The 27,341-nt window shown below is 40.8% G+C and overlaps 1 protein-coding gene across 1 annotated transcript in view; it reads right to left on the bottom strand.

Annotated features, from left to right (window-relative positions):
* Positions 1-27,341, bottom strand: part of CPLX1 (complexin 1) — a 106,277-nt gene that overhangs the window by 77,643 nt on the left and 1,293 nt on the right. The gene's annotated exons all lie outside the window — the stretch shown is intronic.

The raw sequence follows: 27,341 nt of genomic DNA, 5'->3' as shown, positions 1-27,341 counted from the left end.
AGCAGAGGTTACTTGGACTGTACTGAGAAGCTAAAAGCGTTGAGCATGGCTGTGACCATACAAGTGTGAGTGCAAATGAATGAAGATACATTTCTATCCAAGACAAATGTCCAGACTGCCAGGTCTTTCAAGTTCAGAATAGAATCAAGTGACCTGTGTCTGACATTAGGTCTGTCTGATGTTAGGTATTTATGGCTTATTGCAGAAACCAGCCGTAAGAGTTGGATCTAGTGCTGTCTCTGGAGATTACAACAAGCACCTTCTTTAAGTTTTCCTAGCACAGGAGGCCAGTAGGGCCTTCTAAACCTCAGAAGATAAATTGCTATTCTCTATATATAAAGAAACACAAACACATACAAAATGAAGATGAAAGTGACAGGCAGCTATAATTTCTGTAGAATCTCATTTGTTCAGTAGTGCAGAGCAGAGTTTGGTGTTATTTTGACATGAAAGTGGATAACCGAACAGCCTAAAGCTCAGCTTTTTCCACATTACTTGATGTCATAACCGACTCATTCTCTTTGCTATTAGCAGGGCAACACACCTAACACTTTCACATTTTCTGCCTCCACCTGTTGGAAGTCACAAATGCCTCTCAGGGGAGACACCCATTGTCCCCATCTTCTCTACATCTTGGACATAAAAACATGCTCATGCTGCTGTTTATCTAATGGCTCGTGTTAACCTTTGACAGCAAGCAAATATTAATTAGGCAGAAGACCTCTTTTCTACCAAAGGCCTAAATGACCCTCAGCCCAGGTCTTCAGACAGTTTGGGACTAAAATCCATCTCTTAACAGCGCAAGAATTCATCCTTCAAAGTGGCATTTGGTGCCCTTAGAAGGGAACAGGAAGACACAACCACAGAGTCATGTATGATGACTAAACCAGTCCTGTCCTGGTGGCCCATTTTTATACAGCCATTTATCCCTTAATTTGTGTGGCAAACCAAGAAGCCATTGAGAATATGAACTCAGCAAGTTTTACGGCCAGCAATAATTATTTTTTATTTCCTTGAGCATGAAGGCTAGGAACCCAAGCTTTGAACAAAAAGAAATGATAATCTGTCAGAGCCCTTAGATCAGTCCATAGCAGGAAGCCTATGTGAAACTATGGACCAAGAATGAAGTTCTTATTCTGGAGAGTCAAAAATGGACTCAGGGGTCTTGGAAACAATAAGCCAAATCCTTCCAACAAAATAGCACCTACTAGGGAAATAAACAACCGACAACTAAAAGACTCATAAAGCTGGAGCAACTCTACTGTGAAGACTGATTGAGAGAGCTGGGGTTCAGCCTACAGTAGAGAAACCTTGGGACAGATCTCATTAAAGTCTTCCAATACTTAAAGAGAAACTACAGGGGAAATGACAGCACAAGGGGCAGTTTAAAGTAAAAAAGTGTGGATTCAGGTTAGATATAAGGAAGAAATTTTTCATCATTATGAGCATTTGGAGCATGTTGCCCAGAGAAGCTGTGAATGCCCCATCCTAAGAAGTGTTCAAGGCCAAGTTGGATGGGGCTTTAGGCAACTTGATCTAGTGTCCACTATACTACATGAATTGAAATTAGATGATTTTTAAGGTTCCGTCTGTCTCAAACCATTCTGTAATTCTATAATTCTATTCCTTGAACATGTTAAAAGAAAACAAAAACTGTGCTACATCAAGTGCATGGTATGATTGGACTGAAGCTAACGCTACATTCAGGGTGAGACGTCTCCCATTTACAGAGACCCCCAAGCAGAGTTTGAAAGGCAGTCTGTATTTATACAGTAAATCACATATCCACACTGCCTTGTATCCATTACTAGTTCTATCAGAATAAGAAGACTACTGTAACGCAAACATATGAGGTGAAAATACATCATCAAGATGAGAACAAAAAATGCATCTGAAGAAATAAGATTATTGGCAAACAAACATCTGCAAAAAAAGAAAAGAATCTTGTAATTCCCAGTGAGTGTACTAATTACTACTAATAAAGTAATTAACATTTAAAAAAAAAAAAACCTCAAAAAAGAAAAAAAAAAGAAAAAAGAAATAAATTGGCTGAGGAAGCTCTAATTAATACAGTAATAATTTGTCACAAACTAAAATGAGAAATTTTTGATCCTCGTTAAAGCAATAATCTAGAAGAGTTATATCGGGGAAAAACAATCATGAGAAATGGGACTAAAAAGAACTAAAAAAAATCATAAACTCCATTCTGTTATCATGACTCATGAACTGTTCCTGTATCACATTATCTGATGGATCATTTTTTGACTTGTTTTTAAAGCTTCTGATGAAGAAACACTTTAGCCTGCTCCCGAACGAGAGTTTAGCCTTTTCTGACAGAGATCCAGAGACTCCTGCACTTCCCTCCTCCCTCTTCTAAACTCAGCTTAAACCAGTACTCTGTCATCGTGATATACACCGAGAACAGCTTCTCCCTTCCTCATTTAGTAACTATGAAGCACTTGAGAAGGAGGCTTGGACTAGATGACCTCAAAAGGTTTCTTCCAAGCTCAGTGATTTTGTGCTTCTGAGGGTACTCCTGCTAACATCCTGTCTGCCCACGGTCTGGATGGGTATACGCTCCGCTGGGTGACACACTGGCTGGATGGCTGGGCCCAAAGAGTTGCGGTCAATGGAATTAATCCCAGCTGGTGGCCGGTCAAAAGTGGCATCCCCCAGGGCTTGGTACTGGGGCCACTTCTATTCAACATCTTTATTAATGATCTTGATGAGGAGATTGAGTGCACCCTCAGTAAGTCACCAAGTTGGTAGGGAGTGTTGATCAGCCTGAGGTGAGAAGGGCCCTACCGAGGGACCTGGATAGATTGGATCAATGGGCAAAGTTAAGCTGATGAGTTTCAATAGGGCCAAGTGTCAGGTCCTGTATTATGGTCACAACAACCTCAGGGAACCCTACAGGTTTGGGGAGGAGTGAATGAAAGTTGCCTGATGGAAAGGGACCTTGGTGTGCTGATGGACAGTCGGCTGAATATGAGCCATCAGTGTGCCCACGTGGCCAAGAATGCCAGTGGCATCCTGGCTTGTATCAAGAATGATGTGGTGAGCAGGACTAGAGAAGTCACCCTGCCCTAGGATAGACTAGGTAGTCTATCTCTTGCTATCAGGAAATGTCTTACGGGTAAAGGTAGTAAAAGGCTTGGTTCTGGACAAAGCATTATGCTTTTCTGAAATTGAAAGAAGATACTAAAGATTTCATTCCTTCTCATTTTCTGACAGTCCTTATAAATTCAGCATGCCAGATACGTCACTGTATATTCATGAACATTTTACCTTGGCATCTTTCTCCATACAAGATATTGTGAAGAGACACAAGAAGGAAAAAAAAAAAAAAAAGAGAGAGAGAGAGAGCTCTAAAAGGCAGCTATCATCTCCATACCTCCTTTGTGCAGTAGGAAGTGCTGCCATAGCTGTGAAACCCCACCTCAGAAAATGAACATTGCACATGACATATATGACAACCTTGCTCACTGTATGAAAGAGAAAAGCCACAGAAGGAAAAAAAAGGACTCACAAGGCATTTTCTTAAATGCTAAGAAAATTCTAGGATGTAGGTTGCTGCGTAAATACAATTTGCTATGTGACTGCTATCACTGTCCATTCTCAGTCCATTCTCCAGGCTGTTTTCCTGATCTCAAGAGCTCTGTATGATAACTCTGTTACCATGAACAAGTCAAAAGCAAAAGAAAAGCAAGCCTTCTCCATTCTAGCACTATTTTCTTCCTTGTCTTCTTGTATGATACTTTTTCCCTCCCTTGAGAGAATTATGAAAAAGTATCAGTAATTGATTTTATTTTTTGCATCTGCAAGCGTTCTGCAGGAAAAGCTGCAGGTCTGTATAATTTGTAGTATACATGAGAGTACTTATATAGTAGGCATGGCCAGAACAGTCTCTTGAGGCTCTCCATAGTTCAGCAAGGTTGACTGTGGGCTTCACCCCATCTCTTTTACAGGTAAATACCATGTAAGTTGCCATCAGCAATGAACAAATTTTCATCTACCAGAATCTCTGTGGAACAAGTTTCTCATATCTGCTAACTTTGCTACCACAAAACTTATTTAAACTAAATACTTCTGTTCCCAATGGCAAAGTATACCAGCCTGTGGGAAACCCTCTCTAATATATCTTACCTAACGGAAAGCAAGAGCAGTTAATTCTACAACATGCACAAAACACAGAGTCCTGGTGAAAAAACTCACATGCTTTATATTTTGTGTTTCCATTTCTAATATCAGGAGTATTCTTACAGCTAGCTCAGGCAAAAATACAAGGCTTATCATATTCCAGATCCCATCCCATCCTTATTCCCAATGCTTTCCAAGTATCCTCTGATAAATTTGTTATCACTGAGCTGGAGTTCAGAGGAAATCTAAATTCTCAGCCAGAGGAATATTTTACTAGCCCCATGCCTGCCAGTGTTCAAGAGGCAACTGTACAATGCCCTCAGCAAAACATGCCTTAGCTCATGGGTGTCCAACCTATTGTCTTCCATGGGTCACATGTAGTGAAAAGAAGGTTTTAGGCTGCATGTGTATAGGTTAGTCCAAATGTAATTCCTCATATTTATTTCCCTAGAAAAATTAGCTACAAAGAACACAATAACACTATTTGATAGAGCAAATTCCCAGCTACAAAATGCTATGTTTCAACACAGTCACAACCATTAGCTGTGCATTTTTGCCAGAAGTGAACAAGTGCCTGCATGCCACACTCATAACAATCTGCACCAACAGTGACCCACTGTCATCACTGCTGAAACGCACCACCCACCAACTCACTGTGATTACATCCATTGTTTGGTCTCCACAAACATTCAGCAAGCTTTGGTGAATGTCAATGAGTGCAATTTTTTCCACAAGGGGGAATTCAATGACACACCTTTGCTTCATATGCACTTCCATGTCATACGCCATTTTGTCAGACTGCCTCTCTGCTGCCATCTGTCACACAGCAATAAAACAGGAAAGTTTGACCCTTACTGCCATACCATCAACATCCACCTCCAATGCTAAAGGCCAATATAATAAAAACAGGAGGCAATATTTCCAGAGCAGCCATTGCAAAATATACAATACTGTTAATATATAAGTAAAAAAAATATTTTAATTTTCAATATTTTTCTTAAAATATTTAAAGAAGAAGAAGAAGAAGAAGAAGAAGAGGAATAAAAGCATAGAACTAGTGGGACGTTTCACCTTGTTTTTGTTTATTGTTTTATGAAGCTGATGAATAACAAACTTTCTTGTCCTTTTCAATTCAAATCCCCAGTCAAGTTATTTTTAGAATCTCCTTTGCATTGCGACAATCATCCTGATTATCAATTAAATAAGAAGTATAACATCTAGATCTGAACTCACAATTGCTGGAGGTTGGAAATTGTTCTGGGAGAGATTCCTACTGCACTCACCCATTTGCTGCCTTACCAACATGTCCACACAAAATCTTCCTGGCCATTCATTATAAGTAGTCATTTATACACCTTCTGATTACTTTTTTATTTTTACTTATTTCTAATCCTTCCTAACTAGAGTTTGAGTGTTGTCTGCTCATATTTACACGCGTTTTACTCTTCAGTGCTTTTAGTTTCCATAAGAGAGCTAGGTAACCTTCTGAATTCATGGCAAGCTACCTTCGGAGTCCAACCACAGAAATCTTGAGCTGAGATCACTTTGCATCTCACATGAAAACAAATCACAGTAGTGCATTTCTCATATTTTTATCAAGATCCTGCAAATGCTACAGAGATCGGTGTACTGTTCTATGCAATGCACTGGGCTTGCAACTGGGAAGTCTTTACAACAGGATATTGGTAGCAAGCAACAGAAGATTCAGGTTGCTACCCACATGTAATCCTCATTTTCATGAGTGATAGGTCAGTGTGGAGGGATCGAATAATGAAATTGCAAATGAAGCTAAATTGGTTGTAGAGCCACAGCTTTCCTTGACAGCTGAAAAACAGTGAGATAATAATGATACTGTCAGAGCAGGACTTCTGCACAGGTACGTCTGCCATACAAAGTGCACCTGGAAACAGGAAATTGAGAAAAGGAATGGACCCAAGCTGTACAGGAGGAAGATGAGAGGCAAGGAGGCAGCCACAACAACCATCCTTGCCATTTCACCCTGGCCCTTTGGAGCTATTCCTGAAGTGCAGCCCTGTAGTAATGCAGTACTGCCAGCGCAAGTACAAAAGCACAAACTACGCAGTGACTTTGCATGGTCTCAGTGTAGAGGCTTGTTAGACTTTCTTTATCTCATGAGATTTTGACCTCTGTAACTGGCATTATACTGTATTTAGCCTTTTTCTTTCCACGCTTTTTTTCTAATGGACAGAATGGGAAGGAAAAGGAAAAGATCAAGTTCATAAAGCTAATTTGTTTTACTTTTGTTCATCTTTCTAAACTAATCTTTTGAAAAGGTAGTTCAAACAGAAAGTGTTATTCAGTATGGTTTTATTTAAGACTGTAGCATAATTTGGCACAGTTTAGAAGAATATAGGCTTAGCATGATAGCAGGTACCTTGACACTGGATGTAGGGAAGAAGAGCATGTGACAGAAGACTGAGCACATGTTAGGAGTGGAGTTCTTACAACACTCTAATGGTCAGCTAAGGAAATGCAGATCTGGAGACAAAACAGTAATAGCGTAGCAAACGGTACAAAGAACCAACACTCAACAGACTTTATACAGAAGGGTATCACAGAATTATTTGTGTCAGAAGGGACCTCAGAGTTCTCCACTACAAACTCTACCAATGTAGGGTCAAAAGTGAAATTTGCCACATTGCATTCCTTTAAGGCATATTTGCTTAATTTGAGTTTCCAGCAGAAGAAATATCAGAACATACTCATTCTTGTTTTCTTTCCTCGCAGAATGTACCCATTGCCTTCCCCACTGCCTTTTGCTCTGCTGCAAACTCTCCTCCTGTATCACATATGCCTTGGTGATTGAGTTCATTTTAAAGACAGACAGTTTACTAACTGCTATTTGAAAGGTTAATACCTGAGGCTAAAAATCAGAGCAGAATAAAATCGTATTTCATGTTTTGTCAGCCCTCTATCACTCCACTCATATGGCAGCAAAGATGAACACTTGGGACACTGCTAGTTCTCTGTCAAGATGACGGGTTCACTCTTCTGGCATCCTAGGACTTTCCCTCAAATGCCTTAGCTCTGAATTCTGCAAAAAGCAATACTTCAGTATTTTCCTGTCCTTGAAAATAATGTAAATTCTAGCAACTTCTGAACAAACAGGATTCACTATTTTTATGAAAAGCTATCCCAGTGCATCCAGGAGGGAGATAAACCTTCTGTACAGCTGGGAGGGTATGAGAAATCTAGCTGCTTCCTAAATATGTCGTTTGTTTTGCTACTACTTATCAAACCAACAGAATAACTGGCTTCTTAGCCCTACGGGAATGGGCAGCTTTCAAACACTGTTATTATATTTGGGGGGAAGGGTCTGGAGGGGAAGATGTGTAAGGAGTGGTTGAGACTGTCTTTTAAGGGAGGCATTCTGGCACTTGATGACTACAGTTTGGGTCTTCTAAAAAGTCTCAACATATGGTGGCTTTCATTGATGTAAGACTTTCAGTCACACAGAGATCTCAGTCAAGGCCAAAATAACAAGAAAGAGCATCCATAAAGGCAAAACATTCAGTTTTCTTATTCTGTATAGAAGATGATAAAGTCTTATTATAGGAGCTATACATATGCATATGTTTTAGGCTATGCCTTCCCTTACTGATGATAAGGGGTCTGTTCATGTTGAAATGTTCTTTTCAGACAGACTGGGCACATTCTGACATTCATTAATTTAAGGTATCTCCAGAATGAAGTTACAGATCATCAGTCAAGATCACAGGAATCCCACTGATCTTCATCCTCTTATGCTAAACATCCCAGTTATTCAGTCTGGGTTGTTTAATTTGTCTATGGTAGGCTTGACAAACAGTGTCTTCAAGTCAGACAGAGAGATGTGGGAAACCAGTCAACAGTTAGCAGCACCAAAATAGCTCAAGTTTTGTTTTTGCTCGGAACTGAAAACAAAGACACAACTTCAAATACAAGGAAGAAAGAGAGAAAACCACTGAAGGAAATTGGTTTGAATGTTCTTGAAGTAAATCCTTGTGGCATGCCACACCATAACTATCATTAACACTACAGGCAGGACAATCTATTCAATCCTTTAGTTGGATCAATTTCTTTTTTTTCCTTTCACAAACACCAAAAGCTAATTTCCAGTTATCCAGTTCTAAAGGATGTAAACAGGTTTGCTTGCTTTGTGAACTAAGTGCACTTATCATAGTGCAGTACAGAATGAAAGGTAACAGATTTTTTCTTTGTCTCCACTTCTCCCTTCCTCTCCCAGTGATACATACACAATATACACAAAAGTGGATGCTACACTGACCGCAGCTTATGGAAATCATACCTCCTTCTGATACCTGGCATGCAAACAAAGAGAGCAAAAACCAAAGTTGCTATAACAGTCCTCAAACGTGCTCTCAGAGAAGCACAAATCTAAAGTCTGCCATGGGTTTACATGTTTCTGCAGAATGGAAGACTGAATTAAGAAGAGCTGCTTGCCTTGTTAGGCTGTAAATCTCAACTGCTGTTAGTCTGATAGGCATATTCAAATTGAGTGTGTCATGTTAAGTTTATGTCATTTAGCCCATTTTAAGAAAAGAGGATGGATGGGCAAAAAGAGGGGCAGTGTATCTTACAGCAACTTCAGGCACATTTCAGTGACTAGACTACCACTGCAAGCCCTTGTACTCTTTTTTTTTTTTTTTTTTTTTTTTTTTTACCATGTTCCTATTTTAGTTTGTGTGTTAAAATGGAATCTCATCTACATTCTTCCATTTCCTCCTCTCCTCTCCTCACTGTGTTGCCTGCGCATAAAAAATAGCCCTTTTTTGGTTCTTGCAAGGGCTACAGTTTGTACTGGAAGCACAAATAAAGGACAGCAACAAAAGAAGTATCACCACTGTCACTCCCACAGACAAACTACAGGAATGTTTATGTTCTGCTCATCTCATCAGATAATCTGTCTTTGCATTCATACAGCTCAGAAAGCCATAAGAAGTCTACCGCAGGATGTCTTCATTTCTGCCCTCAAGTTTCTACTTGCCCTGTCTCTTTGTGTGGCCACACTCTTAATGGGAATGTTTAAGGATCAAGGAAGGACAGTGGAGATGATGAAGATATAAACAGACTTAAGGGAGTCATATTCTCAAACTGCTTCCAGTTTAACAACACCAGTTCTAACTTCACTGCAGCCTTCCTGGCCACATTATGGTGCAGAAAACCTGCTACATCTCCACACTTTCATCTTACCACTGGCTTGCCCAAATGATGAGACTATGGCGGATAATTTCCGCAAGAGATTCCAGAAGAGAAAGGGAAATTGTCTGGTATTGGGCTGACATTATGAAAGCTTCCTTCCAGCTTAGGAAAGAAAACTGCTTGAGAAGATTTTTCCTCCCACTTCTACTACATCAGCTTTAGAAACATTCTTTGTAGTCTTTCAGAAAAAGCTCTCCTGCTTGTTGCTATAATTCCACCGGGAACATGCTGCACTGAAAAAGTTAAATGGAGCCACAGAACATTGAAATAGCTCATGTTAATTAGGTCCTCCCTTTTGTCAAAATATAAAGTAACACTCCTGAAAGATGTGAGAGCTTCATCATGCTGGGCTCACATACTCAACCAAGGCTCAGATGTCCCCCGCTTTAAAAGCCACACTTTCTGCACAATACTACTTTGAGAGAACTTCCGTGGTGCTAGAAGGCACTTTGGTTGTTCAAGAAAAGAGGATCAATATCTGCAAAAACAGTCTGAAGAGCACACAGACACAGGGAATAGCTGTAGTGCTAACATTCAATAATCAGTTTCTTCCACAAAGGATGCAATACCTTGGAATATATAGCACAGACAACAATTTGGCTTAATTGGTATAACACCAATCACAAACCTTATGGTTTCTCTGCCACCATTATTATCTGAATTCCAGAATATGAGAAGTGTGTTTTTTATGGAGATTCCTGCAGCTCTATTGCAGCAGGTAACGTAAGACAAGTCAAACTACAAATGCTGCTGTCAGGATAGATCCTCATCCCTATGAGACCATTCTTTAGTTTCTCTGCAGCCCTCTTTGTGCCATGTTTCTGTTGAGCATAAACAGGGATGAAGGAATAAAAGGGAAATGGTCATCATGAAGCTTTAAATCTAACTTCTGGTTAGTAGACATGAAAGCAAAAGCAGATCTTTTTTGTGCAAATATTTCCAGCCAGCCTGATTTATATCTCTGGCTGTGACCGTTTGGAGCCTTCTCTTCTGCCAGGGATATGATCCCAATATGATTCACCTCAGCAAATATGGCCATCTGGCAGATATGGTAATAGCATTTTGCCTGTGCCCTTTCCAAATACCTGAATGGAGTCAGTTGCTCTGGGAGGTCCCTAAGCTTCTCTGAGGGGATCTCAGATTCCTCTACCTGTGTCATGCATGTTCATCAGACTGCAGAAACAAGTACAAAAAGGCTCCTGGAGACCACCTGTCTTGCTTTGGTCAGTCTGGAATCCCATGTACTATTGACTCATTTTCACTTTGGAAAGATATGCTGCAAGGAGAGTGTTATGCAAAGTCTATACCTCATTTTAATTAATTATTTTAATGACAGCATGGATGCTTATCCTTTGTTATGGCAGTGTAAGTGTAATTTGTAAGCTGAATCGTGTGAGGAAACATGAGATCTGCTTGTTAGGAGACAAAACAGTTTGCTTTACTGGATGAAAATAAAAGGGGGTGGGGGTGGGGATGGGGGGTGGAGGGGAGAGTAACCCTCAAGTGCACCAGATTGTCTGCTGTTCTTTATCTGGATGATGGCAAGCTAAAAGGGGCTGCAACACAGGGCAAAATTAGCATCACAAGTGCTCTCAAATAATAGCAAGAAACAGACAGGCTGCAAAACCAAAGCTGTCTACCCAGAGAAGAATATTCAAGTGAACAAGCACAAGTATACTACCCAGAAGAGAGTGGGGACTCAATAGCAATTCTGCAGAAAAAGAGGAGACAGAGATTTAAACTACTGTCACAGCTAAGGCATGGAAGACACCAGAAAAATGAGACTAGCTGAAATTCTGTCCTGCCTCTGCAATTATTATAAGATCATGATGAGATGGAAATCAATGCAATGTGCCAGGAAATAGCTCATGTTGCAAACTGAAGAGAAGAGCTACTAAATACAGCTCTCTCAGTGTGAGTACAGCAGGCAATAAATCATCCCAATGTTCTGAGTGATTGTGATCTGCTGAAAACGTTTAAATGACCTTCACCCTGTTCCTTTTATTGCTGGCCAGAATATACAACGATGCTGTATTTCATCCTATGCAGCAAAGAACCACCATAGATCCTGTTAAGAACTTCATTATCACCTTTTGGGTAAGAAAAGGAACACATACTTACAGGAAGAAGTTGTAAATGTTCCCCAGAGGTACTGAGATCAACTTGAAGAAAGCACATTTTTAAAATGTTACATAATGAAACAATCTTTAGTTAAAATAATTTGTGTTACTTTCCACTGTCAAGCTGGTCTATCAGTTTAAGCACTGTAATGAGCTTGTTCGGGAACTTCAACACTTCAGCTGGAAAGTTACACAGATGAGTCTGTCACAAGTTAATTAAGCTGAAGCTTAGATAATGATGAACAGTTTTCATTACAAATTCGTTCTTCCACTGAAACCAGTTCCACTCTCCAGTCTCTGATGCTGGGTAGCAAAGTGGCTTACAGCACGCAACCACATATTTCTTCCTGTGCTAACCTGTCTGACATAGATCTCACAGCAGTGAAACCAAAAGACCCTGTTTTTCAGACAGGCCACTCCTTGCTGAAGCCCAGCTAATTCTGCTATGACACTGCAACAGAAAATAAAGGCTATATCCTAAAAAACATTAACAATGACACTGTCTGTCCTGCTTCATGTTTCTTTCGCTCACTCGTGTGTACAGATACCATCTTTGAAGAAAGGCTTGTAGGTTGAGGCATATACTCTGAACTCACCAAATGATAAATTAGATCATCCTGCTATACATAAAGGTCAGTGAAGGTAAAAGCCAAATCAGGCTTGTTCAAACTGAGAGGTCTGCTGGCAGCGTGCATGAACAGTGTTGGGAAGATACCAAACAATTAGCAGACACTGTGGAACTGAAGTCAGTGACATCCTGGGAATGAGGGCTTAAAGGATAACTATGCCTGCTTCAGATAGGGGGCTATGATGGTGGTGGATGGGAAGAAGAAAGCTTCCTGCCCCTTTGTGCCCTCAGACCTGTTCAGGACCCAGGATAAGCCATGAAACTGCTGGGATTTCCACATTCACTCCGAAAAATGAACCCAGAAAGGGAGAAAAATCCTTGGATAGGCATTTCTTCCTCATTTATCAAATAGGTATGAGCTCATGACTACAAAGTCAGCCAAAAGTCAGCCAGGTGTCCAAGAGGCTGATTACATGTGCTATTCTCTGTCCTTGATCAGCAGAGGCTGCAAGGGTAGATCAGCTCCTCCAAGGAGGCGACAAACTATGTCAGTTATTTTCTTATTGCCCCAGTGTGTGCTTCTTGTTTTGCTTTTAAGGTAATAAGACAGGATTTGAGTGAAAGCAAAAAAACAACAACAACAACAACAAAACCCTACTCTGCTCAGCACAACTAATTTCTTCTATTTTAAAGAGCAGTTATTACCAGTTTTAATACCACGTAAGACTGACTCATGAGGCCGTTCCCTTACAGCTTTGCAGTTAAAGAGAATGGGAAGAGGAGCCTTGTTAAAATGAAAGCTCTACAGAGTGCTCTGCATTTCCAGTCAGTTACCTTTTACTACTTTAGCTCTAATTAAAAGGTTAACAAACATGAGCAGTGAGCATTTAACAGAGAATAAGAAAGCTCAGGTCTCTCTACTTGAACCATGAACTGCATTTAACTACTTGAATACTGACAGTGATATAATCATGGCTAGCCTTTGATTCCCTAGGTCAAACCTGCATAAGGATTACAAATTACAAAGAATTCCTGTGGACAGCAGGGACTCTTCTACCTCTGAAGATATCTGAAGTTATATAATCAATGCAGTGAAGGAAGGGTTAATTTCTGCTCATATTCAATATTTGTGTTATGCGCTAAACAGTAACACCTCCATAAATGTGAGGAAAGATGTGTAGTCATGTACTTTTTACTGTGTACAACAGGGCACCCTGCACATCAGCAGTATTCTGCAGATACTGCGAGCGCACAGTAGTGAAAGGCACGGGGAGGTCAACATCTCAGCAGGGCTAGTGGTTTAGCAAAGCCAGCCTGGTTTTTTGAGTGTGTATGTGGCAATGAACAGATGGGGAGGGAGTCAAAATGTCCTCTTCCTCTTAGAATGGCTCTTCAGAGTGTGTAGTGAGCTTTCTGATGAGGAGAAATCTGATGGACTTGAAGATGTGAGCAGATTCCACCAGCTGTGGACAACAGTCCAGCACACACAGCAGTATTACAGGGTACGCTGCCACCGCATGTACAAGGTCCTGTACATACTGGTGAAAGATCTGGGAAATGTCTCACTCATGGAAGAGCCAGCTCATACGGACAGACATTCTTGACAAAGTTCACCATGTTTTCTCGCTATAGACAAGTCCTGGTCTTCTTCAGGGAGAGATGCACACATTTTGCAGCAGTATAAATTGCTACGATTGCACTTTGAATCCAGTTCATCACCAAATTACTATGTCATCATGAGCAGAAACAGCACCAGGTCTAAGTGGATGAAAGACAATGTTTGACAGCATTAACAGCGACATGTATGCTCTGCTGGCAGCTCATACCAGCTTTCCAGCAGCACCATCTGAACATTAACGCTGTTATCCACAGTGCTGTGCTGTACAGTTTCACAGAGTACAATCCACTTGTCCCCATCCTGACTGCTGGCCACAGCAAATCCCTGACTTTAGACAATGGCAGGAACCAGAATGAAGGCACATAACTGCAAGTGAACAGCAGTGCAAAGAAGGATCACAGGGCTTTCTGTTCAGTGGTGGATAACTAAAGTGCATTGTCTTCAGATGGAACCAGATTTGCTGTTTCACTTCCTCCCTTCCATCACCATCCTAGTAAGAGGTGACAAGGAAGAACAGCATTTCCATGAAGCGCAGACAGCAGCTTTGACCTGAACAAATAGCATTAGCAAAATGTCAGTAGATCCAAGAAAAATACCATGTGAACAATCTGAGCCTGGTACAACCACCTTGAGAGCCTTTCGAAGCTCTGTTGTTAAGCGTATTGAATGCTATCTTGGCACCGAAGTAAGAGAGAGAACATCCTGATAGCAAAGTACTTGAAAAGGGGAAAATAAAAAGCCTGCAGAATAGACCAGTGTCCATGCCCTTGTGTGTTTGCTATTGAGAAAGAATAGAAAGTTAACCATGAAAGTCAATACAAAACACAACATAGAAGAGATACAAAAAGTATATGAAACGTGTGTCAGATGTTTTCAAATTTCAAACGGCACTCTGACCATTTGAAATCAAATGTGGCTTTCCCCTTGATGTCAGCCAGCTTTGAGTCAAGGCCTTCTAGGCCCTCAAATTATTGCTCTGGCTTTTATCTTCTGTGGTATCTGATGAATCCCTCCTGAAGGAGGAGAATTTCCCCATGTAGATGAAAAACACCTCATTCTTACAAAGTGAAGATAGAAGAGTGCAATCTTTCTTTTTTATTTTAATCTATGTGAGCTGCACTTGGAGAAGATCTGGCTCTAATGACATAAATTAACTCAGCCATCATCCTGCTATGGTGTTTCTTACCTTATAAGCACGGTCCTTCTTGATGGAGAAAAGTTAAACACAAGAAGGTGATTTTCCTTGGCCCTTCTCCTTCAGGCCTTCCTTATCTCTGAGTATCTTCTTCAACTGCTAGGCCAGTTTCAACACAGGTGGATACCTCTTTTCTCAGTTGCTGAAGTAAAATTAGAATCCAGGCTGGTGAGGACATTACCCTTCTTGTGCTCTGCAGAATAGACTTTGCAGTTCTCTATCAGCCTACTTTCAGAGGCTGAAAGAGCCAAAGAGACACAAGGTGCACCTCCCTCTGCTTATAGTCAGTGAAGAAATTTGGTGCTGGATCTCATCTATAGGTATACACCTACACCAAAGATACCCACCTAGGTGTGCAATTTGACTCTACCTGTCTTTAGGACTTAGAAATTCTATTGGATCATTTACCTCCTTCAACTCTGTGGGAAGAGGAATTTTATTTTCCAGGTTGTCCTGCTCAGCTCACAAAAAAAAACCAAACACCAAAACAGCAGCTGAAGGGACAAATAAGACCCTGGCCAATGTCAGTTTTCCATTAAGGCTTTACTGCCTGGCTAGTTGTTTACTTCTACTGAGCTGTCATGTCCTTAACCTAGCGGATAATTTTTTTGACTGTGTCACATGGATTGTTTTCAGCTGGAGTTCAGTCACTCAATATGTACTCTCTTCCTGGATCACTTATGTGCCCTTCTGATACCTCTGGTGATTTGTTAGAGTATTTGCAGATGCATCAAAATTATAAATAGTGCATGAGTATCAATGTGTTTCATGGATTCACTTCAAATAAAATGTGAACCAGGCTGCTGCTTTATTTGCTGACTTAGAGCTTCTTTTGGATTTAACATTCATTTTAAATCTTTTATAAATCAGACCAGTACCCTTTTTTTCCTCACTTTGAAATGAATAACTTTTCTTTGAATCGCATTCCAGCTAAATGTGATCCACATACTGCCAGCAAAAGCTATTGTGAGATGTCTGTCACCTGAAAGCTACTAGAATTAATGCTTAATGTTAATTTCCATTTAACAAACAAGGCAAAAAATATATGACTTTATCAACTTGTCTCTTTACATCTGCTTTATTCCCAGTTGTAACACAACCAGTTATAATTGAGTTGCAGTTTAATCAACTAAGTGGGCCAACCCGTGAGGAGAAAGGAGGAAAAAAAAAAAAAAAGAGAGAGAGAGAGAATCTAGGTCACTCTGCTCTTAAGTCAACAAAATAGATAATTGCTTGACTCCAAAGCATCAATGCTGCACTTGAGGTATGTCTGAGATCTTATATAATTAATAGCATCCCTGAGTTAGCCAGCCTCTCCCTAGGAACGGGCCACAAAGTCCTCTTCCATGTATTTGCAGCAGTGGAGATGGTCAGATATGATCCATCCTTTTCAGACTGCATATTATTCTCCTTACATCTGCGGAAAAAAAAAAACCAACACCTGAAGAAACATTGGTCTTCAGCTGCTGTACAGTGACTTATCCCTGACCAAAATAACATGTTTAAAATAGATGGCATTTGTAACTTTTTTTATGCTGCATCAGAGTAATGCCCATGAAGGCTCAGGACCTGTAGGAATAGAATCAAGGCTGGGATTTCACTGACTTACACGGAGATTGTCTCTGCTGATCTAGATTAGCTATTCAGTGATGAGATAAATTGCTGTATTTTAATTAAAAGTTATTTTGTAAGCATATAAAAAGGACCTAATACTACAGAGTACAAAGCAAAATGCACTCTGAAGTGAGTCCTAAATAAGTATCAGACAAAAAAATCACGTAAGAACAATCAATAAGACAACTGTCCGTAACTGAGAGACAAAAATAAAGACTGTCATTAACTCTGGACAGGCAGTTCACAGTTATTGGCTACTGTTAGAGTTAAAACAGCACTGAAACTGACATGCCCTGCATTAAATTTGGGGAGACAACATGAGATGTGAAGCAGCTAAAACAGTAGCATGTCTGTCGTCACTTTAGTCATCATCTTCTCTGTGTTTGCGACCAAGAGGATGCATTTTCCAATGCTCCCAGGCAATACAGTAAGATACACAGACAGCTAAGAGGGATGGTACATTCCTCTTCTATTCCAGAAGCCAATATCTTACTATGGGAGAGAGTCTGCTTCCTGCCATCTGCCTGTGTAGCTTTGAGGAAGGCTGTCTTTGGCCAAGCGCTTCTGAATTAATCATACAGTTTGCAGGGGTCTAGGGTGGGAAATTACCAAGCCGCAAGGACAGAACCTCACAGTGCAGCAGGATACGCCAGAGCCCAAATCATTCGGTCCTGCAAACAAAATACACCTCTGTTCCTGGGTGCAAAACCAGAGCACAGAACACACTTTTAAAATATCTACTGGGGCAGACATCTACTTGAAATAGGGAGGAGGTTCCACAGGGACACTTAGCTCTGAAATAATTTGTTTCTCATATGTAAGGTAAAACAAACAAATGAACAGATAAGCTGAAAATAACATTACAGAAAAACTTGCCTCCATGTGAACTTCATGCTGAAGTAATAGAACTATACAAAGAGGAATGGAAAAGGACATGGCAGGTAAAGTGATCTCATTGGCATAGTTTAAAAACATGATGTGTGATTCTGTTTAGCCAGCCAGAAGGGCTCACAATGAGTCCACTTCACCTACACTTTGCCTCCAGTTGAAACTAGATGATCATTGTGGTCCTTTTCAACCCAGGCTATTCTATTATTCTACAATACAGCATCAAAGATCCTGATGCCACAGGGCATCAACTACAGCTGATTCAAGCTACAGCTGTTATATGAAGCCCAAAATCTCTGCTTGGGCTAAAACATCACAGCTAGAAAACTATCCAGAGGACATATGAGCTTGTTTTACTCAGAAAAAAAACTAAATTACTTTCAATTTGAATCTGACAGCTGATTTCAGACCATCCTTGAACAAGTAAGATGACAGAAATGGCATAGCCCGCCTCGATAACATGAAAGTTTCCAGGCAGGGGAAATCTAACCACAGCTCTGTGACACCCTCACTCAAGGAGCATACCCGTGACTCCCACTGAACTGACCGGATCCCTTGACCACTTCCGAGACTACCATGTACTGGAATAAGATCAAAATGGAGTACAAAAACTAAGGCTCTTTTAAAGACGACTTGGTTATTATGGAGCTTCTTATAAATGATCATTCAGAGGCTGTCTGTTCTATACCTCTGTTATGAAGGTATAAAAGTACTCAGAATAGAAAACAATTTCCTGTCTTACTGGCCCTACCTGTACAGCATGCACAATTACACTGATACAATTTTTGAAGCCCATCTGAGAACTGGTTTCTATTTTTCCCTGCTTTCCCCAGCAGTGGGCTCCCCCCCCTCCTCTCTTCTCTTTCACTAGACAAAAACGCTCTTAATTCCTGACTCAAGTATGCTCATGGCCAATTTATCCCCATTATTCTTTTACCGATATTGTCCTTCACCTTAAATAGCTCCTCCTTCACTGCAGCGTTTACTTCTCTCGTGTATTTAGAGAGAGCAGTTGTGTCCCCTCTTAACCTTTTTCTTCAGCATTTTAATGCATCACCATGCAATTATAATTTTCCTCTTTCATGCTCCTTTTAATCTGTCACTGTGCAGACTGGCTGACATGGAACAGGAGCAGCTGATGTTTAAACTGTGCAGTAAGAAAAACACACAGGAGAAAGTTCAATTGACACAAGAAGAGTTTTAAGGATGCAGAATGCAGGGGGAAAAATAATTAAAAAAAAATAAAAATACAGAGACCTGCCTGTCTCTAACACAGGTCAGAGTTTGTCTAAACACTCTCACAAGCAGTTTAATTCCCAGACAGGACTGTGCACAGCCATAGGTAATGCAATAGCAGTTTCTGCAAAATTTCTCCCCTTTTTTTTTTTAAAGGAAAAAAAAAATCTTCAATGTAAAAATAATTCTGCAGGAAAGTACAAAATCCTGGTTCATTCACAAGGAACAAAACATTTCACTCAGAGCCACCGGTGGATCCCTTTTTTTGTTCTTTAATGAGGAAACCAAGAAAAAAAGGCAGCACTAACTTTTGTTCTTTTGGGCTGCCTTATTTGCATGTTTCATAAAATATATCAGAGCTTAAACCAAGCACTCAGACCAAATGTTCAAATTCCATGCCAATTACCACCCTACACCTACACCCTACCCTTGAGCATCACTTGGAATTGCAGAGTGCTCAGAAGACAACAGAGCAGTCTCACCTGCAGTAGTAGTGCAATTGGACAAGAGTGCTTTCAGCGCTGCAACTGATGTATATCTGATGGGGAAACAAAGATGTTGACAGCTACAGCTGATTAGGAAAAGTGCGTTTTAAAAGAAAGTGAAACAGACTGAATGAAACTCAACTATTTCAAAAGGCAATCAGAAAATTGCCATGAATTCTCACAGGACGCCTAGGTCCTAAAAATTAATACTGTCATCGCCATCAAATACTACAAGCTGGCTATTTTTGTTTCATTTTTTTTCTTTTTTCTGGTGTCAAGGAAGAGTGGCACAGATACACTTAACGCCAGAATAAAATAACTGGCTGTCACAGATTAAAAACACAGCTGTTCGGGCACGATGTGTTTTTCTTGCATAGTCTTCCAAGTTTATGCTAAGCCTTTCTCTTCTTGATTGCAGAGAAATACAAACTGTTTATAAAGAGTGTTTTTGGTTGTTTTTTTTTTTTTTTTAATAAACTCCTTTCAAAGTCCTCTCACAAATTAAATTCTAACACCTGCATTTTCAAGGAATTTAGCGCATAAGTACATTTCGGACAGACACTGGAATGCAGAACAAGCAAGCAGATCCACAGCTGCTCCCCCTTCAAGGGACATGCAGAAGGTCTCTCAGCATACACAGTAAAATCATGGAAAGTCATATTCATCACAAATATCAAGTCAAGGATAAACATCTAAGCCCGTTAAGTCTACAAGTTCAGTTCTACCAAGAACCAAGAAGCAGAGGAAGGTGTACCAGAATAAAATGGAAAGCTGTTGCCTTCCAGTGAAGAAGTCAGTGTTTGGGTGCCCAGGTCATGCTTGGCCCTGTCCTGCTCTTGGGATAATGAGCACCCCTACACAGGGGTGCTGAGAGAGCCACTAACCCAGAGAGCAAGTGATCTTCCCAAGGACTCCCAGTGTTCTCCCACAGATGAGTCCAGCAGCAGAGACAATCAGATCTCACCGAGTTACCTAAAACACAGGCTTCAAACTTCTGTTCTGCTGGTGCTAACTTTGTGGACAGCAGGAGAAAAGAGGGACACAGACATGTACGGTTTAGCTCTCTGCTAACTTAAGCATTGACACAAATTCCTTGGCCATCCCTTCTCCTTTGTTGTCTGTTTCCCATTTATTGTTCCCATTCTACCAGGATATGAGTTATCAAAACAGCTCCAGCATTACAGACTGAGGTGTACTGGTCAGGCTGGGGTGGGATTCCCTCCATATAGTGCTGTGCTTAGGGCTTCTAGGTATAACACCATTGACATCACACTGATATTTTGTCTACTGCTGAACAGTGCTGGCACAAAATCTAGGCTATCTCCAAGACCCCTAAAGTTAGTAGTTAATGGTGGACAAGAGGTGGAAGGGAAACACAAGTGGAACAGGTGACCTAAACTGTCAAAAAGGATATTCCATACTGTATGACATCACATTCAACAATAAAAGCTGAGAAAGAAGAAGATTTCACGAATACATCTGTCCTCCCAGCAATTGCTACACATATTGAGACCCTGCTTCTCAACGCGTGGCCAAACATCACTTGCTGATGGAAAGTAGAGAATAATTGTTTTCTCTTTGCTCCCACACCACCTTTGATTGTTGTTTTTTTTTCTTTAATTAAATTATCCTTATCTCAACATGTGAGCCTTTTGGTTCTAGCATCACATTTTACCCGATCCCAGCTACATTTGAGGAGGGAGAGTAAGTGAGCAGTGTAGCCATCAGACCACCAAACTTGGTTTCTTCATTTCTTTCATTATATTCCAGAGAAAATATTGCACAGCCCTTTCGATCCTGAATTCCTGTTGTTGTATGTTTGACATTCCTGCAAGGTCAATATCACTGCAAATAAGCTGCAAGGTTCAACTCATGCTGCAAAACAATAAGTAGCTGCTAAGCAGCTTCATTCTTGTATAATAATGACAAATTCATATTTCAGTAAGACGTACATCAGAAAGTGGATTAAATTTACTTGTTTGTATTAATGTTTTTCTGCAATGACAGTGTCTAATTTGAATCATCTCATTTAAAACTGCACCAAAAAATCAATTATCGAATTGCACAGTATGATCATCGATTTGCTCCTAGAAAAAGATGTACACAATTTGCTTAAGCTATTCTGTCTCTAATATGCACTGTGATTCATACCAGTGATAGGAAGATCACTAGTAACCCCAACCATGCCTGTAATTACAGCTGTCACCTTAGCAAACCACATGATCGTCCACCCAGCAACCTGTGAAAATTCTAAGCCTTCTCAGCAATGCCCCACACCACTCACTAATACCAACCTACTGGAGACAGAACTGACTATAACCAAGCTTTTGCAATCATGTTGTAGGCGAGACAGTAGGACAGCAACCAACACAGTTCTCAAAGCCACAGCTTAGCTAATGCTCTAGGTTTTGTGCAACCTTAAGCAAGTACTCGACCCCAGTACATGTAATGAGCACACAGAGGCAGAGAAGCGTTGCAGCCCCCCAGAAATGTTCAAGGCAGAGTGCCCTCTGCCTTACCACTGGAAGAGAACAGCACTCATGAGAGATACAGTATGCTTCATTTACAGCTCTTAGAAGTAGGGGAAGAAATTCCTGCAGTATTGAGGGACTCATATCCTATAGACACCACACTGAGAACCATATTCCTTCTCTTAATGCTTGAAACACTGATGGATTTCCATCCTGGAGACCACTAAAACTTGCACCTTAACTTCTTGCTCCCTAAGGATCAACACAAAGGCAAAACAGTGGTTTGCAATTCAAAGTCCCATTGTTATCAGGACAGTCTGAATAAGTGTAACATGACAGGGGCCAGACTCCTACCCATCTCCACATCTGTTTCTCCAAGAGGTGCTTTCTATGCAGCATAGACCAAAAATTCAGCACTGACAAACTAAAACTGAGCCAGAAGTATTCAGTTGGTAATTAAGTCCCACACTCCAAGATAGCCAACTTTCATTGTGAAAGTTATAATAAAAGTTGGAAAGATTCAGAGGTATGGCAATGGATGTTTAAATGAAAAGCGTGCAGAACTTCTGTCAGAGAGGACAACACTGAGGAAGCATGTTCAGTTCTACCATTAACAAATTCCAGATGAATTCCCTGGTGCATATGACATTTCCTCATTTTCTCCCTCTCTGTGAAAGAAAGCTTCTCACCTACCCATGTCACTCTTCTTCAAGCTGACTCTTGGCAAGCAGATGCTCAGTCTTAGTTAAGCCCTTCATGGCAGATCTACAATCAGCAGGCCAAAGGCTGCTCATTTTGTGCAAGGATACTAAGTAAGCACAATCTTTGTGCCATTTTACAAATAAGGCAAACAGATGTAAGAAAAGAAACACAGGAGCATATATATGATTCTAAAAGTCAATGGACCCAACAGAAGCCAGTGAATACAAAATAAAGTCTCCCGAAGAAAGGCACAAGAAAGGACTCTGCCAGTATTTATTTTTCTAATTTGTATTATAGATAAGTCAGCTGGCCCTCCCTTCAGTTATTCCATCAGATCATCTCCACAGTCAATGATCTGTGTCCTTGAAAAACTTCTTTCTCCTTGGCTTTAATGGGAATTCCTGAAGAACAAATGTCTACAAGGTTAGCACAGAAGGATCTGGCATCAAAAAAAATGAACAAGGAGAACTATTATCTGCTATAGATTAAAAGGCCTTGAACACTTGCAGAATCTATGTTTACTTTGCTTTTCTGTTGCCCCCATCTCGGCAACAGACATCATGACTGCACTCAGCATAATCCAATTTCTTGAAGAAAATATCTTTGCCAGCAGTATGCATTAAAAAAAAATCCAATAGAACTATCCCTTCTGAAAAATGTATCCATCAGATATCAATGCTACCTCTTCATCTTCAAAATGTCTTTAAAATGCATGTAGTCAAAGCATTAGACAAAGAAGAAAGGATCTGTAAGACAGTGGATCAACAGCACAATCATATTACAGATTGAAGCTGCAGCCTTCACCTCATGCTCTTACTCACTTAACAGTTTAGAAGTTGAGAAAAAAAGGCAGTTGGGTCCCCAGCACTCACCAAATGCCACAGGGTGGTGGAGGTCTCCTACCTGAGATTCCCCTGCCTATGACTTGCAAGCATCTGACTGCAAAACAAAATACATCATGTGTCCCATACATCAAGGATTACAGACAAAGGAGACCCCAGCTGTGAATTCTAGCACTATGTCTGGGTGCCACAACATGAAGTTCTGCATTGCAGTTTCAATCCCACTCCAGGACCAAACATTAACATAAGCAGTGGAGCACAGCTTATGTGATGCATGAGGTCCCAGAGCAGGAAAGGCTCAGCAGAGAACTGCAAATGTGAGAGAAAAGGTGAGTTGGAGGAGGCAGAAACTAATGTGCCCATTTCATGTTCTGTGCCACCCTAGACAGGTGCCTTTCATAGTGCTCAGACTTACTGACATCTCCAGAAGAAATCAAGGACTTAACCTGCCTATCACAAACAAGTGAAGTCCAGCAGCAAAGCACGCATTTCAGAAGCTTCAGAGAAAGAAACTGCTAAGATGTTGTTAAATGCCAATAGTTTCCATCCAGGCTTATCTGCCCTTTGCACACTCACATCTTCACTAATACAAGTTTAGCTTAGGGCCTGCTTTTTCAGAGCTTATGGGCAGTGACTTAAATCCTATTATCTTTGAGAGCGTTTAAATCTCTCACTACCTTCAAGAACAAGAGGATTCCTGCTGGACTGAGATCTGTGATATACATAATGGAACCAAAGCAGCAGCTGGGGGACAGAAAGCAGTCAGTCCCACCTGCTGACATATTCCAGATGGCAATCTGCTTGCATTTGTTTTCTGCCTACTGTATTTCAGGAAACCTTATGAACAAGTCTTCACTGAATCTTGATGGATAAAGAATTCAATGCCAAGCAGTAGTCCTCTCTCTAAGCTGCTGCCAATAACACTGAAAATCACGCCTGTATTACAGCCCAGTGAATGTCTAATCAGAAACACGAGTCCGCTCTTCCTCCTTCATAGGGTTTAAACAGTGAATTCAAGGAATTAGGACAGTATGAAGAAAGAATTTAGACAGTACCCTTTACATGCATCACTACATGAAATATGTTACCTGACTAATACAGTAGCTGACACTAAGAAAAGTCACCATTTAGGATAGGAATAGCAGTTATATGTTTCTCCTGTCTATTGACAAAAGGAGCACACTAAAAGGGGCCAGCAGAACGCTATATAAAGCAGAGTAGGAGCTATTCTGGCTGCTCTGTAATTTCCTTACCTTCACAGCTTTCCAGCCTGCACAGTGCCCATTCTCTTAGTAAGAAATTCTATTCATAGTGATCACATATCTGTGAAATCTGCCTCACCTTTCCAAGAGCTCTCCCCTTCCCTTTTCTTTAAGAAAATGCACAAGTCCCTTGACCCTGAAGTCTTCCAGTAAAAAGAGGTGGCAAAGCAAAGCTTAATGAGAGTTAGCATCTGTTCTCCTTCAGACCGTTCGCTCTGTTTGTCCAGTCCACAGTGATAAAGGAAGTGAGCCAGAACAGTGTGACTAGCAGTCAGGTATTAAAGCATCCCTTGCTTTCACACAACCAGTGCAAAACTAAGTGATGTTCATTGAAAAATACCATAGTTAAATTCTTCCAGGGACCGTATTAAGTCCTTCACTGCCAACATTTCCCTGAGAAGTCATACATCTTGGTCTATAAATCATGATGACAATGCTACAGAGCTCTGACCTGTCTTGCTAAAGAGCGCCCCTAATGTGAAATGCAATCATGCAACCACACTGGTTGTGTTCACTTAGTGAACTGTCACAGTAACAGATAAATGACCAACAGACATCTGTGTTGATATCGGTTGGTGTGGAGTGGATCTGACTATGGGCAGAGGTAAAAATACCTTTTTGCTGTCATTGTCACTTCTCTGGCAGAAGCAGTGATTTTAAGCTCTCAAGTTTCCCCTTGTTTTCTTCTTGTCATCCCACACAGCAAATCAGAACCATGACTGTATTTCAAATCTGTGCTGCTTGTACTGCAACATAAACAGTACAAGGGGGCACTTTCTACAGAGGGCAATGAAATGTCCTGAGTGGAGAAAAAAATAAAAATGCCACAGAAACCAGATGGCCAAGTAAGGTAATATTTTGTAGTGCTTTACTGGATCACAGCCCCCACTACATATGTGAGGGTCAGGAATTTTACCTTGAAGGGGCCAAGAATTTGCAAAGACATCTCAAACCTACTAACAGCCAGGCAATGACTGCTGCCAAGACTAGCAGCAAAATCCCAGTGCTGGCAGCACAGCAGAGGAGAGACGTCCACTGTACAGGCACAGCAAGCTTCTGCAGACTCCCTTTAACTGCAGGTCACGGAATGAACATATTCTGCTTCAGAATAACCTGCCAAACTAATTTTGTATCATCCCAATCCTCAAGAGTTTCACAAACTCACAGACTCCTACACCACATAACATAACTATCTTTCCTTGCTTGCTAACTCATCTCAATAGCTTTCTAAAACACCTTCCTGCTTTCTACCCCTCTGACTAGCAAGGCTCCAAGGAAATGCATATCTGATTGTCAGATGCCACTAGAGACCCAGGAAGCATGTTCAGAGATTGCCTCAGAGATGGGAGAACTCCCAGAAGGATCATGAATGCATCAGTTGTGGCTTTACCACTGGATGGGAAACCAGCGTCCAAAAGAATCTTCACTTCCTATGATATGATATATCTGCCCTGGAAGTAGCTGTATTCCCTCTTTAAAACCATTTCTGAGTTAAAAATACATCTCTGCATAATGAATGAACATTTTCTGTTTTTTTACCAGTCCTCAGAGCCTTCTCCTCTATCCAGCAAGGGGCAAATGTCAGGCCCAGTTTGCTAATATACTATGTCAGATGGCAGAAGAGCTGGCACCCTGGGCAGCATCTTGCTGCAGACATGAGATACCCAGACTTCACCAACAGATCCTTCCTGAACTTGACTTCTCAGCAGCTCCTATTATAATGCAAATCCTGACCCTGCCACGCAGGATTATGTTAGAATGAATGTCTGCCCAGATTAAATGCTGTTTGGTACAAGCACACACTGCTCCCAACTCCAGCTCGTCACAACCCCACAATAAGAGTATGCATCTCAGCTGCTACTCCGCTTCTGCAACCCTCCACACCCCTTGCAGTCTCCAAGCTGTTATTTCTCTTCAGTGGGCTGCCTGATCTCCAACTGCACAGGCTGTTTTTACCATGCAGATCCAGGCTCATTTCCGTGTAAGCAACCTTACAGTGTAGATAACCTATATAAAACCTGCCCTCCTCAGGAGTGTTTCTCTTTCAGATAGGCACAAACAGTGATGAAATGCAATACCATTACCACAAGAACATTTATTTTCTTATGTAGGATCAAGTTTGATCACACAAAATAGAAGGAGATGAAGATACCTTTTATCTTCAATTTGGCCTTCATATTCAAAACACCACAATGAGAACTTCGGATATCACTCTATCCTTAACTACGAGATTTTGCTCCCTTGGTGAGAAAATAGTTCATTCCTTGCAAAAATGGAAAACACATTTCCATGCCACATAAAACTGTCCTGCAGTAGATGTCTCTACCATGTACTGAAGCATATGGTATCAGTAACACTACGCATGAGACATCTTCTCAGTCCCATGGCTACAGTTTACCTCTTCCCCCTGCTCGCCCCCCACCCAAAAAAAAAAAAAAAAAAAAGGAAAAATGCACACATCAGGTATAGTAAAATAGAGGGAACAATCAGAAACACATCGTGGCTTCTTCCAAGGCCAAGCACCTCTCAGAGACAGCCTGTATTCGGTATTGTTCCAATGACAATCTCACTTTTTCTGAGCATTTGGGACAAGCAGCCCAGTAAGGTAACGCAACTGTGACAGGAAAAAAAAAAAGGAATCTCACTCCAGAACACTTTTGTGTTGGATTTCATTTCTCTCCCCTCACTGCTGTTTTTTTCTGCTTCTCATCACTGAGTTAAAGAGGCTCATCACACATGGAAGGAAATACATTAAAACCATATTAAAGGTCTGTCCCCTAACTACATCAGTTGTGAGGGATAAAGTGATATTATTAACAAATATCACTTCCCAAATGCTAGGTCACAGAAACCAAACTTCTCTTCAGTAGCCATTGGTCACAATCTACCCAAAGTCCAGGGGAAGGATGGAGGAGAGGCTCCCACCCACCAAAAAATGTCAGTCTTTGGGAGTCCCCTGATTAATTCTTCCTACTCT

Source organism: Coturnix japonica, chromosome Z, assembly GCF_054131305.1.
Source record: "Coturnix japonica strain WE chromosome Z, WE-NBRP24, whole genome shotgun sequence".
In the NCBI taxonomy this organism is placed as follows: domain Eukaryota; kingdom Metazoa; phylum Chordata; class Aves; order Galliformes; family Phasianidae; genus Coturnix; species Coturnix japonica.
The sequence above is the reverse complement of the archived record's forward strand: the minus strand, read 5'-3'. Positions and strand labels throughout refer to the sequence as shown.